This window comes from Rattus norvegicus, chromosome 10, assembly GCF_021556685.1.
Source record: "Rattus norvegicus strain SHRSP/BbbUtx chromosome 10, alternate assembly SHRSP_T2T, whole genome shotgun sequence".
Classification (NCBI taxonomy): Eukaryota; Metazoa; Chordata; class Mammalia; order Rodentia; family Muridae; genus Rattus; species Rattus norvegicus.
The window spans coordinates 2,019,477-2,033,020 of record NC_141543.1 but is presented as its reverse complement, the minus strand read 5'-3'; positions in this window follow the sequence as shown (position 1 = coordinate 2,033,020).

Here is a 13,544-nt window from a genome sequence, read left to right as displayed (position 1 = left end):
TCTTGAATAACAAGCTTATTACAAGCGAATCCTATTGGGAATCTACTGAATTCACCATGATACTTAGATTCCGTTCCTTTAAATGTTGCTCTATATTGAAAAACAAACTCATACAAGCGTGTACCATTGGGATATCACTGAGTTCGCCTAGAAATTTTGATTCCATTCGTGAAAAATTTTCTATATCCCGAACAGTCCACTTATTACTACTGCGGCCTATTGGGAACTAACAGAATTCACCATGTTACTCAGCCTCGTTTCACCAAATTTTGATAAATCTTTAAAAATACACATATTACAAGAGCAGGCTACTTGGAACTAACTGAATTCACAAAGAAACGGTGTTTCAGATCGTTAAACCGTTGCTCTATCTTGAATAACAAGCTTATTTCATGCAAACCCTATTGGGAACCTACCCAATTCACCATGATACTTAGATTCCGTTCCTTAAAATGTTGCACTATATTGTAAAGCAAACTCATACAAGCATGTCCGATTGGGAAATCACTGAATTCGCCTAGAAATTTTGATACCATTCGTGAAAATTTTTCTATATCCCGAACAGTCCACTTATTACTACTGCGGCCTATTGGGAACTAACCGAATTCACGATGTTACTCAGCTTCGGCTCACAAAATTTTGATAAATCTTTACAAGTACACACATTACAAGAGCAGGCTACTGGGAACTAAATGAATTCACAAAGAAACAGTGCTTCAGCTCCTTAAAACGTTGCTCTATCTTGAATAACAACCTTATTACTTGCGAATCCTATTGGGAACCTAGTGAATTCACCATGATACTTAGATTCCGTTCCTTTAAATGTTGCTCTATATTGAAAAGCAAACTCATACAAGCGTGTCCCATTGGGAACTCACTGAATTCGGCTAGAAATTTTGATTCCATTCGTGAAAATTATTCTATATCCCGAACAGTCCACTTATTACTACTTCGGCCTATCGGGAACTAAACGAATTTACCGATTTACTCAGATACGGCACGGGATGTTTTGATAAATCTTATAAGTACATGTATTACAAGAGTCCGCTACTGGGAACTAACTGATTTCACAAAGAAACAGTGTTTCAGTTCGTTAAAACGTTGCTCTATCTTGAGTAACAAGCTTATTACATGCGAATCCTATTGGGAACCTACTGAAATCACCATGATACTTAGATTCCGTTCCTTAAAATGTTGCTCTATATTGAATAGAAACTCATACAAGCGTGTCCCATTGGGAAATCACTGAGTTCGCCTAGAAATTTTGATTCCATTCCTGAAAAATTTTCTATATCCCGAATAGTCCACTTATTACTACTGTGGCCTATTGGGAACTAACCGAATTCACCATGTTACTCAGCTTCGGTTCACCAAATTTTGATAAATCTTTAAAAGTACACATATTACTAGAGCAGGCTACTGGGAACTAAATGAATTCACAAAGAAACAGTGTTTCAGTTCGTGAAAACGTTGCTCTATCTTGAATAACAAGCTTATTACATGCGAACACTATTGGGAACCTACTGAAAATACCATGATACTTAGATTCAGTTCCTTAAAATGTTGCTCTATATTGTAAAGCAACTCATACAAGCATGTCCGATTGGGAAATCACTGAATTCGCCTAGAATTTTGATTCCATTTGTGAAAATTATTCTATATCCCGAAGAGTCCACTTATTACTACTGCGGCCTATCGGGAACTAAACGAATTTAACGATTTACTGAGATACGGCTCAGGAAGTTTTGATAAATCTTTAAAAGTACATATATTACAAGAGTCTGCTACTGGGAACTAGCTGATTTCACAAAGAAACAGTGTTTCAGTTCGTTAATACGTTGCTCTATCTTGAGTAACAAGCTTATTACATGCGAATCCTATTGGGAACCTACTGATCACCATGATACTTAGATTCCGTTCCTTTAAATGTTGCTCTATATTGAAATGCAAACTCATACAGGCATGTCCCATTGGGAACTCACTGAATTCGCCTTGAAATTTTGATTCCACTCGTGAAAATTTTTCTATATACCGAAAAGTCCACTTATTACTACTGCGGCCTATTGGGAACTAAACGAATGTAACGATTTACTCAGATACGTCTCAGGAAATTTTGATAAATCTTTAAGAGTACACATACTACTAGAGCCTGCTACTGGGAACTATCTGAATTCACAAAGAAACAGTGTTTCAGTTCGTTAAAACGTTGCTCTATCTTGAATAACAAGCTTATTACAAGCGAATCCTACTGGGAATCTACTGAATTCACCATGATACTTAGATTCCGTTCCTTAAAATGTTTCTCTATATTGAAAAACAAACTCATACAAGCGTGTACCATTGGGAAATCACTGAGTTCGCCTAGAAATTTTGATTCCATTCGTGAAAAATTTTCTATATCCCGAACAGTCCACTTATTACTACTGCGGCCTATTGGGAACTAACAGAATTCACCATGTTACTCAGCCTCGTTTCACCAAATTTTGATAAATCTTTAAAAATACACATATTACAAGAGCAGGCTACTTGGAACTAACTGAATTCACAAAGAAACGGTGTTTCAGATCGTTAAACCGTTGCTCTATCTTGAATAACAAGCTTATTTCATGCAAACCCTATTGGGAACCTACCCAATTCACCATGATACTTAGATTCCGTTCCTTAAAATGTTGCACTATATTTAAAGCAAACTCATACAAGCATGTCCGATTGGGAAATCACTGAATTCGCCTAGAAATTTTGATACCATTCGTGAAATTTTTTCTATATCCCGAACAGTCCACTTATTACTACTGCGGCCTATTGGGAACTAACCGAATTCACGATGTTACTCAGCTTCGGCTCACAAAATTTTGATAAATCTTTACAAGTACACACATTACAAGAGCAGGCTACTGGGAACTAAATGAATTCACAAAGAAACAGTGCTTCAGTTCCTTAAAACGTTGCTCTATCTTGAATAACAACCTTATTACTTGCGAATCCTATTGGGAACCTAGTGAATTCACCATGATACTTAGATTCCGTTCCTTTAAATGTTGCTCTATATTGAAAAGCAAACTCATACAAGCGTGTCCCATTGGGAACTCACTGAATTCGCCTAGAAATTTTGATTCCATTCGTGAAAATTATTCTATATCCCGAACAGTCCACTTATTACTACTTCGGCCTATCGGGAACTAAACGAATTTACCGATTTACTCAGATACGGCACGGGATGTTTTGATAAATCTTATAAGTACATGTATTACAAGAGTCCGCTACTGGGAACTAACTGATTTCACAAAGAAACAGTGTTTCAGTTCGTTAAAACGTTGCTCTATCTTGAGTAAAAGCTTATTACATGCGAATCCTATTGGGAACCTACTGAAATCACCATGATACTTAGATTCCGTTCCTTAAAATGTTGCTCTATATTGAATAGAAACTCATACAAGCGTGTCCCATTGGGAAATCACTGAGTTCGCCTAGAAATTTTGATTCCATTCCTGAAAAATTTTCTATATCCCGAATAGTCCACTTATTACTACTGTGGCCTATTGGGAACTAACCGAATTCACCATGTTACTCAGCTTCGGTTCACCAAATTTTGATAAATCTTTAAAAGTACACATATTACTAGAGCAGGCTACTGGGAACTAAATGAATTCACAAAGAAACAGTGTTTCAGTTCGTTAAAACGTTGCTCTATCTTGAATAACAAGCTTATTACATGCGAACACTATTGGGAACCTACTGAAAATACCATGATACTTAGATTCCGTTCCTTAAAATGTTGCTCTATATTGTAAAGCAAACTCATACAAGCATGTCCGATTGGGAAATCACTGAATTCGCCTAGAATTTTGATTCCATTTGTGAAAATTATTCTATATCCCGAAGAGTCCACTTATTACTACTGCGGCCTATCGGGAACTAAACGAATTTACCGATTTACTGAGACACGGCTCAGGAAGTTTTGATAAATCTTTAAAAGTACATATATTACAAGAGTCTGCTACTGGGAACTAGCTGATTTCACAAAGAAACAGTGTTTCAGTTCGTTAATACGTTGCTCTATCTTGAGTAACAAGCTTATTACATGCGAATCCTATTGGGAACCTACTGATCACCATGATACTTAGATTCCGTTCCTTTAAATGTTGCTCTATATTGAAATGCAAACTCATACAAGCATGTCCCATTCGGAACTCACTGAATTCGCCTTGAAATTTTGATTCCACTCGTGAAAATTTTTCTATATACCGAAAAGTCCACTTATTACTACTGCGGCCTATTGGGAACTAAACGAATTTAACGATTTATTCAGATACGTCTCAGGAAATTTTGATAAATCTTTAAGAGTACACATATTACTAGAGCCTGCTACTGGGAACTAACTGAATTCACAAAGAAACAGTGTTTCAGTTCGTTAAAACGTTGCTCTATCTTGAATATCAAGCTTATTACAAGCGAATCCTATTGGGAATCTACCGAATTCACCGTGATACTTAGATTCCGTTCCTTAAAATGTTGCTCTATATTGAAAAACAAACTCATACAAGCGTGTCCCATTGGGAAATCACTGAGTTCGCCTAGAAATTTTGATTCCATTCGTGAATAATTTTCTATATCCCGAACAGTCCACTTATTACTACTGCGGCCTATTGGGAACTAACCGAATTCACGATGTTACTCAGCTTCGGCTCACAAAATTTTGATAAATCTTTACAAGTACACACATTACAAGAGCAGGCTACTGGGAACTAAATGAATTCACAAAGAAACAGTGCTTCAGTTCCTTAAAACGTTGCTCTATCTTGAATAACAACCTTATTACTTGCGAATCCTATTGGGAACCTAGTGAATTCACCATGATACTTAGATTCCGTTCCTTAAAATGTTGCTCTATATTGTAAAGCAAACTCAAACAAGCATGTCCCATTGGGAAATCACTGAATTCGCCTAGAAATTTTGATTCCATTCGTGAAAATTATTCTATATCCCGAAGAGTCCACTTATTACTACTGGGGCCTATCGGGAACTAAACGAATTTACCGATTTACTCAGATACGGCTTAGGAAGCATTGATAAATCTTTAAAAGTACATATAGTACAAGAGTCTGCTACTGGGAACTAACTGATTTCATAAAGAAACAGTGTTTCAGTTCGTTCATACGTTGCTCTATCTTGAGTAACAAGCTTATTACATGCGAATCCTATTGGGAACCTACTGAAATCACCATGATACTTAGATTCCGTTCCTTAAAATGTTGCTCTATATTGAAAAAAAACTCATACAAGCGTGTCCCATTGGGAAATCACTGAGTTCGCCTAGAAATTTTGATTCCATTCCTGAAAAATTTTCTATATCCCGAATAGTCCACTTATTACTACTGTGGCCTATTGGGAACTAACCGAATTCACCATGTTACTCAGCTTCGGTTCACCAAATTTTGATAAATCTTTAAAAGTACACATATTACTAGAGCAGGCTACTGGGAACTAAATGAATTCACAAAAAACAGTGTTTCAGTTCGTTAAAACGTTGCTCTATCTTGAATAACAAGCTTATTACATGCGAACACTATTGGGAACCTACTGAAAATACCATGATACTTAGATTCCGTTCCTTAAAATGTTGCTCTATATTGTAAAGCAAACTCATACAAGCATGTCCGATTGGGAAATCACTGAATTCGCCTAGAATTTTGATTCCATTTGTGAAAATTATTCTATATCCCGAAGAGTCCACTTATTACTACTGCGGCCTATCGGGAACTAAACGAATTTAACGATTTACTGAGATACGGCTCAGGAAGTTTTGATAAATCTTTAAAAGTGCATATATTACAATGTCTGCTACTGGGAACTAGCTGATTTCACAAAGAAACAGTGTTTCAGTTCGTTAATACGTTGCTCTATCTTGAGTAACAAGCTTATTACATGCGAATCCTATTGGGAACCTACTGATCACCATGATACTTAGATTCCGTTCCTTTAAATGTTGCTCTATATTGAAATGCAAACTCATACAGGCATGTCCCATTGGGAACTCACTGAATTCGCCTTGAAATTTTGATTCCACTCGTGAAAATTTTTCTATATATCGAAAAGTCCACTTATTACTACTGCGGCCTATTGGGAACTAAACGAATGTAACGATTTACTCAGATACGTCTCAGGAAATTTTGATAAATCTTTAAGAGTACACATATTACTAGAGCCTGCTACTGGGAACTAACTGAATTCACAAAGAAACAGTGTTTCAGTTCGTTAAAACGTTGCTCTATCTTGAATAACAAGCTTATTACAAGCGAATCCTATTGGGAATCTACTGAATTCACCATGATACTTAGATTCCGTTCCTTTAAATGTTGCTCTATATTGAAAAACAAACTCATACAAGCGTGTACCATTGGGATATCACTGAGTTCGCCTAGAAATTTTGATTCCATTCGTGAAAAATTTTCTATATCCCGAACAGTCCACTTATTACTACTGCGGCCTATTGGGAACTAACAGAATTCACCATGTTACTCAGCCTCGTTTCACCAAATTTTGATAAATCTTTAAAAATACACATATTACAAGAGCAGGCTACTTGGAACTAACTGAATTCACAAAGAAACGGTGTTTCAGATCGTTAAACCGTTGCTCTATCTTGAATAACAAGCTTATTTCATGCAAACCCTATTGGGAACCTACCCAATTCACCATGATACTTAGATTCCGTTCCTTAAAATGTTGCACTATATTGTAAAGCAAACTCATACAAGCATGTCCGATTGGGAAATCACTGAATTCGCCTAGAAATTTTGATACCATTCGTGAAAATTTTTCTATATCCCGAACAGTCCACTTATTACTACTGCGGCCTATTGGGAACTAACCGAATTCACGATGTTACTCAGCTTCGGCTCACAAAATTTTGATAAATCTTTACAAGTACACACATTACAAGAGCAGGCTACTGGGAACTAAATGAATTCACAAAGAAACAGTGCTTCAGCTCCTTAAAACGTTGCTCTATCTTGAATAACAACCTTATTACTTGCGAATCCTATTGGGAACCTAGTGAATTCACCATGATACTTAGATTCCGTTCCTTTAAATGTTGCTCTATATTGAAAAGCAAACTCATACAAGCGTGTCCCATTGGGAACTCACTGAATTCGGCTAGAAATTTTGATTCCATTCGTGAAAATTATTCTATATCCCGAACAGTCCACTTATTACTACTTCGGCCTATCGGGAACTAAACGAATTTACCGATTTACTCAGATACGGCACGGGATGTTTTGATAAATCTTATAAGTACATGTATTACAAGAGTCCGCTACTGGGAACTAACTGATTTCACAAAGAAACAGTGTTTCAGTTCGTTAAAACGTTGCTCTATCTTGAGTAACAAGCTTATTACATGCGAATCCTATTGGGAACCTACTGAAATCACCATGATACTTAGATTCCGTTCCTTAAAATGTTGCTCTATATTGAATAGAAACTCATACAAGCGTGTCCCATTGGGAAATCACTGAGTTCGCCTAGAAATTTTGATTCCATTCCTGAAAAATTTTCTATATCCCGAATAGTCCACTTATTACTACTGTGGCCTATTGGGAACTAACCGAATTCACCATGTTACTCAGCTTCGGTTCACCAAATTTTGATAAATCTTTAAAAGTACACATATTACTAGAGCAGGCTACTGGGAACTAAATGAATTCACAAAGAAACAGTGTTTCAGTTCGTGAAAACGTTGCTCTATCTTGAATAACAAGCTTATTACATGCGAACACTATTGGGAACCTACTGAAAATACCATGATACTTAGATTCAGTTCCTTAAAATGTTGCTCTATATTGTAAAGCAACTCATACAAGCATGTCCGATTGGGAAATCACTGAATTCGCCTAGAATTTTGATTCCATTTGTGAAAATTATTCTATATCCCGAAGAGTCCACTTATTACTACTGCGGCCTATCGGGAACTAAACGAATTTAACGATTTACTGAGATACGGCTCAGGAAGTTTTGATAAATCTTTAAAAGTACATATATTACAAGAGTCTGCTACTGGGAACTAGCTGATTTCACAAAGAAACAGTGTTTCAGTTCGTTAATACGTTGCTCTATCTTGAGTAACAAGCTTATTACATGCGAATCCTATTGGGAACCTACTGATCACCATGATACTTAGATTCCGTTCCTTTAAATGTTGCTCTATATTGAAATGCAAACTCATACAGGCATGTCCCATTGGGAACTCACTGAATTCGCCTTGAAATTTTGATTCCACTCGTGAAAATTTTTCTATATACCGAAAAGTCCACTTATTACTACTGCGGCCTATTGGGAACTAAACGAATGTAACGATTTACTCAGATACGTCTCAGGAAATTTTGATAAATCTTTAAGAGTACACATACTACTAGAGCCTGCTACTGGGAACTATCTGAATTCACAAAGAAACAGTGTTTCAGTTCGTTAAAACGTTGCTCTATCTTGAATAACAAGCTTATTACAAGCGAATCCTACTGGGAATCTACTGAATTCACCATGATACTTAGATTCCGTTCCTTAAAATGTTTCTCTATATTGAAAAACAAACTCATACAAGCGTGTACCATTGGGAAATCACTGAGTTCGCCTAGAAATTTTGATTCCATTCGTGAAAAATTTTCTATATCCCGAACAGTCCACTTATTACTACTGCGGCCTATTGGGAACTAACAGAATTCACCATGTTACTCAGCCTCGTTTCACCAAATTTTGATAAATCTTTAAAAATACACATATTACAAGAGCAGGCTACTTGGAACTAACTGAATTCACAAAGAAACGGTGTTTCAGATCGTTAAACCGTTGCTCTATCTTGAATAACAAGCTTATTTCATGCAAACCCTATTGGGAACCTACCCAATTCACCATGATACTTAGATTCCGTTCCTTAAAATGTTGCACTATATTTAAAGCAAACTCATACAAGCATGTCCGATTGGGAAATCACTGAATTCGCCTAGAAATTTTGATACCATTCGTGAAATTTTTTCTATATCCCGAACAGTCCACTTATTACTACTGCGGCCTATTGGGAACTAACCGAATTCACGATGTTACTCAGCTTCGGCTCACAAAATTTTGATAAATCTTTACAAGTACACACATTACAAGAGCAGGCTACTGGGAACTAAATGAATTCACAAAGAAACAGTGCTTCAGTTCCTTAAAACGTTGCTCTATCTTGAATAACAACCTTATTACTTGCGAATCCTATTGGGAACCTAGTGAATTCACCATGATACTTAGATTCCGTTCCTTTAAATGTTGCTCTATATTGAAAAGCAAACTCATACAAGCGTGTCCCATTGGGAACTCACTGAATTCGCCTAGAAATTTTGATTCCATTCGTGAAAATTATTCTATATCCCGAACAGTCCACTTATTACTACTTCGGCCTATCGGGAACTAAACGAATTTACCGATTTACTCAGATACGGCACGGGATGTTTTGATAAATCTTATAAGTACATGTATTACAAGAGTCCGCTACTGGGAACTAACTGATTTCACAAAGAAACAGTGTTTCAGTTCGTTAAAACGTTGCTCTATCTTGAGTAAAAGCTTATTACATGCGAATCCTATTGGGAACCTACTGAAATCACCATGATACTTAGATTCCGTTCCTTAAAATGTTGCTCTATATTGAATAGAAACTCATACAAGCGTGTCCCATTGGGAAATCACTGAGTTCGCCTAGAAATTTTGATTCCATTCCTGAAAAATTTTCTATATCCCGAATAGTCCACTTATTACTACTGTGGCCTATTGGGAACTAACCGAATTCACCATGTTACTCAGCTTCGGTTCACCAAATTTTGATAAATCTTTAAAAGTACACATATTACTAGAGCAGGCTACTGGGAACTAAATGAATTCACAAAGAAACAGTGTTTCAGTTCGTTAAAACGTTGCTCTATCTTGAATAACAAGCTTATTACATGCGAACACTATTGGGAACCTACTGAAAATACCATGATACTTAGATTCCGTTCCTTAAAATGTTGCTCTATATTGTAAAGCAAACTCATACAAGCATGTCCGATTGGGAAATCACTGAATTCGCCTAGAATTTTGATTCCATTTGTGAAAATTATTCTATATCCCGAAGAGTCCACTTATTACTACTGCGGCCTATCGGGAACTAAACGAATTTACCGATTTACTGAGACACGGCTCAGGAAGTTTTGATAAATCTTTAAAAGTACATATATTACAAGAGTCTGCTACTGGGAACTAGCTGATTTCACAAAGAAACAGTGTTTCAGTTCGTTAATACGTTGCTCTATCTTGAGTAACAAGCTTATTACATGCGAATCCTATTGGGAACCTACTGATCACCATGATACTTAGATTCCGTTCCTTTAAATGTTGCTCTATATTGAAATGCAAACTCATACAAGCATGTCCCATTCGGAACTCACTGAATTCGCCTTGAAATTTTGATTCCACTCGTGAAAATTTTTCTATATACCGAAAAGTCCACTTATTACTACTGCGGCCTATTGGGAACTAAACGAATTTAACGATTTATTCAGATACGTCTCAGGAAATTTTGATAAATCTTTAAGAGTACACATATTACTAGAGCCTGCTACTGGGAACTAACTGAATTCACAAAGAAACAGTGTTTCAGTTCGTTAAAACGTTGCTCTATCTTGAATATCAAGCTTATTACAAGCGAATCCTATTGGGAATCTACCGAATTCACCGTGATACTTAGATTCCGTTCCTTAAAATGTTGCTCTATATTGAAAAACAAACTCATACAAGCGTGTCCCATTGGGAAATCACTGAGTTCGCCTAGAAATTTTGATTCCATTCGTGAATAATTTTCTATATCCCGAACAGTCCACTTATTACTACTGCGGCCTATTGGGAACTAACCGAATTCACGATGTTACTCAGCTTCGGCTCACAAAATTTTGATAAATCTTTACAAGTACACACATTACAAGAGCAGGCTACTGGGAACTAAATGAATTCACAAAGAAACAGTGCTTCAGTTCCTTAAAACGTTGCTCTATCTTGAATAACAACCTTATTACTTGCGAATCCTATTGGGAACCTAGTGAATTCACCATGATACTTAGATTCCGTTCCTTAAAATGTTGCTCTATATTGTAAAGCAAACTCAAACAAGCATGTCCCATTGGGAAATCACTGAATTCGCCTAGAAATTTTGATTCCATTCGTGAAAATTATTCTATATCCCGAAGAGTCCACTTATTACTACTGGGGCCTATCGGGAACTAAACGAATTTACCGATTTACTCAGATACGGCTTAGGAAGCATTGATAAATCTTTAAAAGTACATATAGTACAAGAGTCTGCTACTGGGAACTAACTGATTTCATAAAGAAACAGTGTTTCAGTTCGTTCATACGTTGCTCTATCTTGAGTAACAAGCTTATTACATGCGAATCCTATTGGGAACCTACTGAAATCACCATGATACTTAGATTCCGTTCCTTAAAATGTTGCTCTATATTGAAAAAAAACTCATACAAGCGTGTCCCATTGGGAAATCACTGAGTTCGCCTAGAAATTTTGATTCCATTCCTGAAAAATTTTCTATATCCCGAATAGTCCACTTATTACTACTGTGGCCTATTGGGAACTAACCGAATTCACCATGTTACTCAGCTTCGGTTCACCAAATTTTGATAAATCTTTAAAAGTACACATATTACTAGAGCAGGCTACTGGGAACTAAATGAATTCACAAAAAACAGTGTTTCAGTTCGTTAAAACGTTGCTCTATCTTGAATAACAAGCTTATTACATGCGAACACTATTGGGAACCTACTGAAAATACCATGATACTTAGATTCCGTTCCTTAAAATGTTGCTCTATATTGTAAAGCAAACTCATACAAGCATGTCCGATTGGGAAATCACTGAATTCGCCTAGAATTTTGATTCCATTTGTGAAAATTATTCTATATCCCGAAGAGTCCACTTATTACTACTGCGGCCTATCGGGAACTAAACGAATTTAACGATTTACTGAGATACGGCTCAGGAAGTTTTGATAAATCTTTAAAAGTGCATATATTACAATGTCTGCTACTGGGAACTAGCTGATTTCACAAAGAAACAGTGTTTCAGTTCGTTAATACGTTGCTCTATCTTGAGTAACAAGCTTATTACATGCGAATCCTATTGGGAACCTACTGATCACCATGATACTTAGATTCCGTTCCTTTAAATGTTGCTCTATATTGAAATGCAAACTCATACAGGCATGTCCCATTGGGAACTCACTGAATTCGCCTTGAAATTTTGATTCCACTCGTGAAAATTTTTCTATATATCGAAAAGTCCACTTATTACTACTGCGGCCTATTGGGAACTAAACGAATGTAACGATTTACTCAGATACGTCTCAGGAAATTTTGATAAATCTTTAAGAGTACACATATTACTAGAGCCTGCTACTGGGAACTAACTGAATTCACAAAGAAACAGTGTTTCAGTTCGTTAAAACGTTGCTCTATCTTGAATAACAAGCTTATTACAAGCGAATCCTATTGGGAATCTACTGAATTCACCATGATACTTAGATTCCGTTCCTTTAAATGTTGCTCTATATTGAAAAACAAACTCATACAAGCGTGTACCATTGGGATATCACTGAGTTCGCCTAGAAATTTTGATTCCATTCGTGAAAAATTTTCTATATCCCGAACAGTCCACTTATTACTACTGCGGCCTATTGGGAACTAACAGAATTCACCATGTTACTCAGCCTCGTTTCACCAAATTTTGATAAATCTTTAAAAATACACATATTACAAGAGCAGGCTACTTGGAACTAACTGAATTCACAAAGAAACGGTGTTTCAGATCGTTAAACCGTTGCTCTATCTTGAATAACAAGCTTATTTCATGCAAACCCTATTGGGAACCTACCCAATTCACCATGATACTTAGATTCCGTTCCTTAAAATGTTGCACTATATTGTAAAGCAAACTCATACAAGCATGTCCGATTGGGAAATCACTGAATTCGCCTAGAAATTTTGATACCATTCGTGAAAATTTTTCTATATCCCGAACAGTCCACTTATTACTACTGCGGCCTATTGGGAACTAACCGAATTCACGATGTTACTCAGCTTCGGCTCACAAAATTTTGATAAATCTTTACAAGTACACACATTACAAGAGCAGGCTACTGGGAACTAAATGAATTCACAAAGAAACAGTGCTTCAGCTCCTTAAAACGTTGCTCTATCTTGAATAACAACCTTATTACTTGCGAATCCTATTGGGAACCTAGTGAATTCACCATGATACTTAGATTCCGTTCCTTTAAATGTTGCTCTATATTGAAAAGCAAACTCATACAAGCGTGTCCCATTGGGAACTCACTGAATTCGGCTAGAAATTTTGATTCCATTCGTGAAAATTATTCTATATCCCGAACAGTCCACTTATTACTACTTCGGCCTATCGGGAACTAAACGAATTTACCGATTTACTCAGATACGGCACG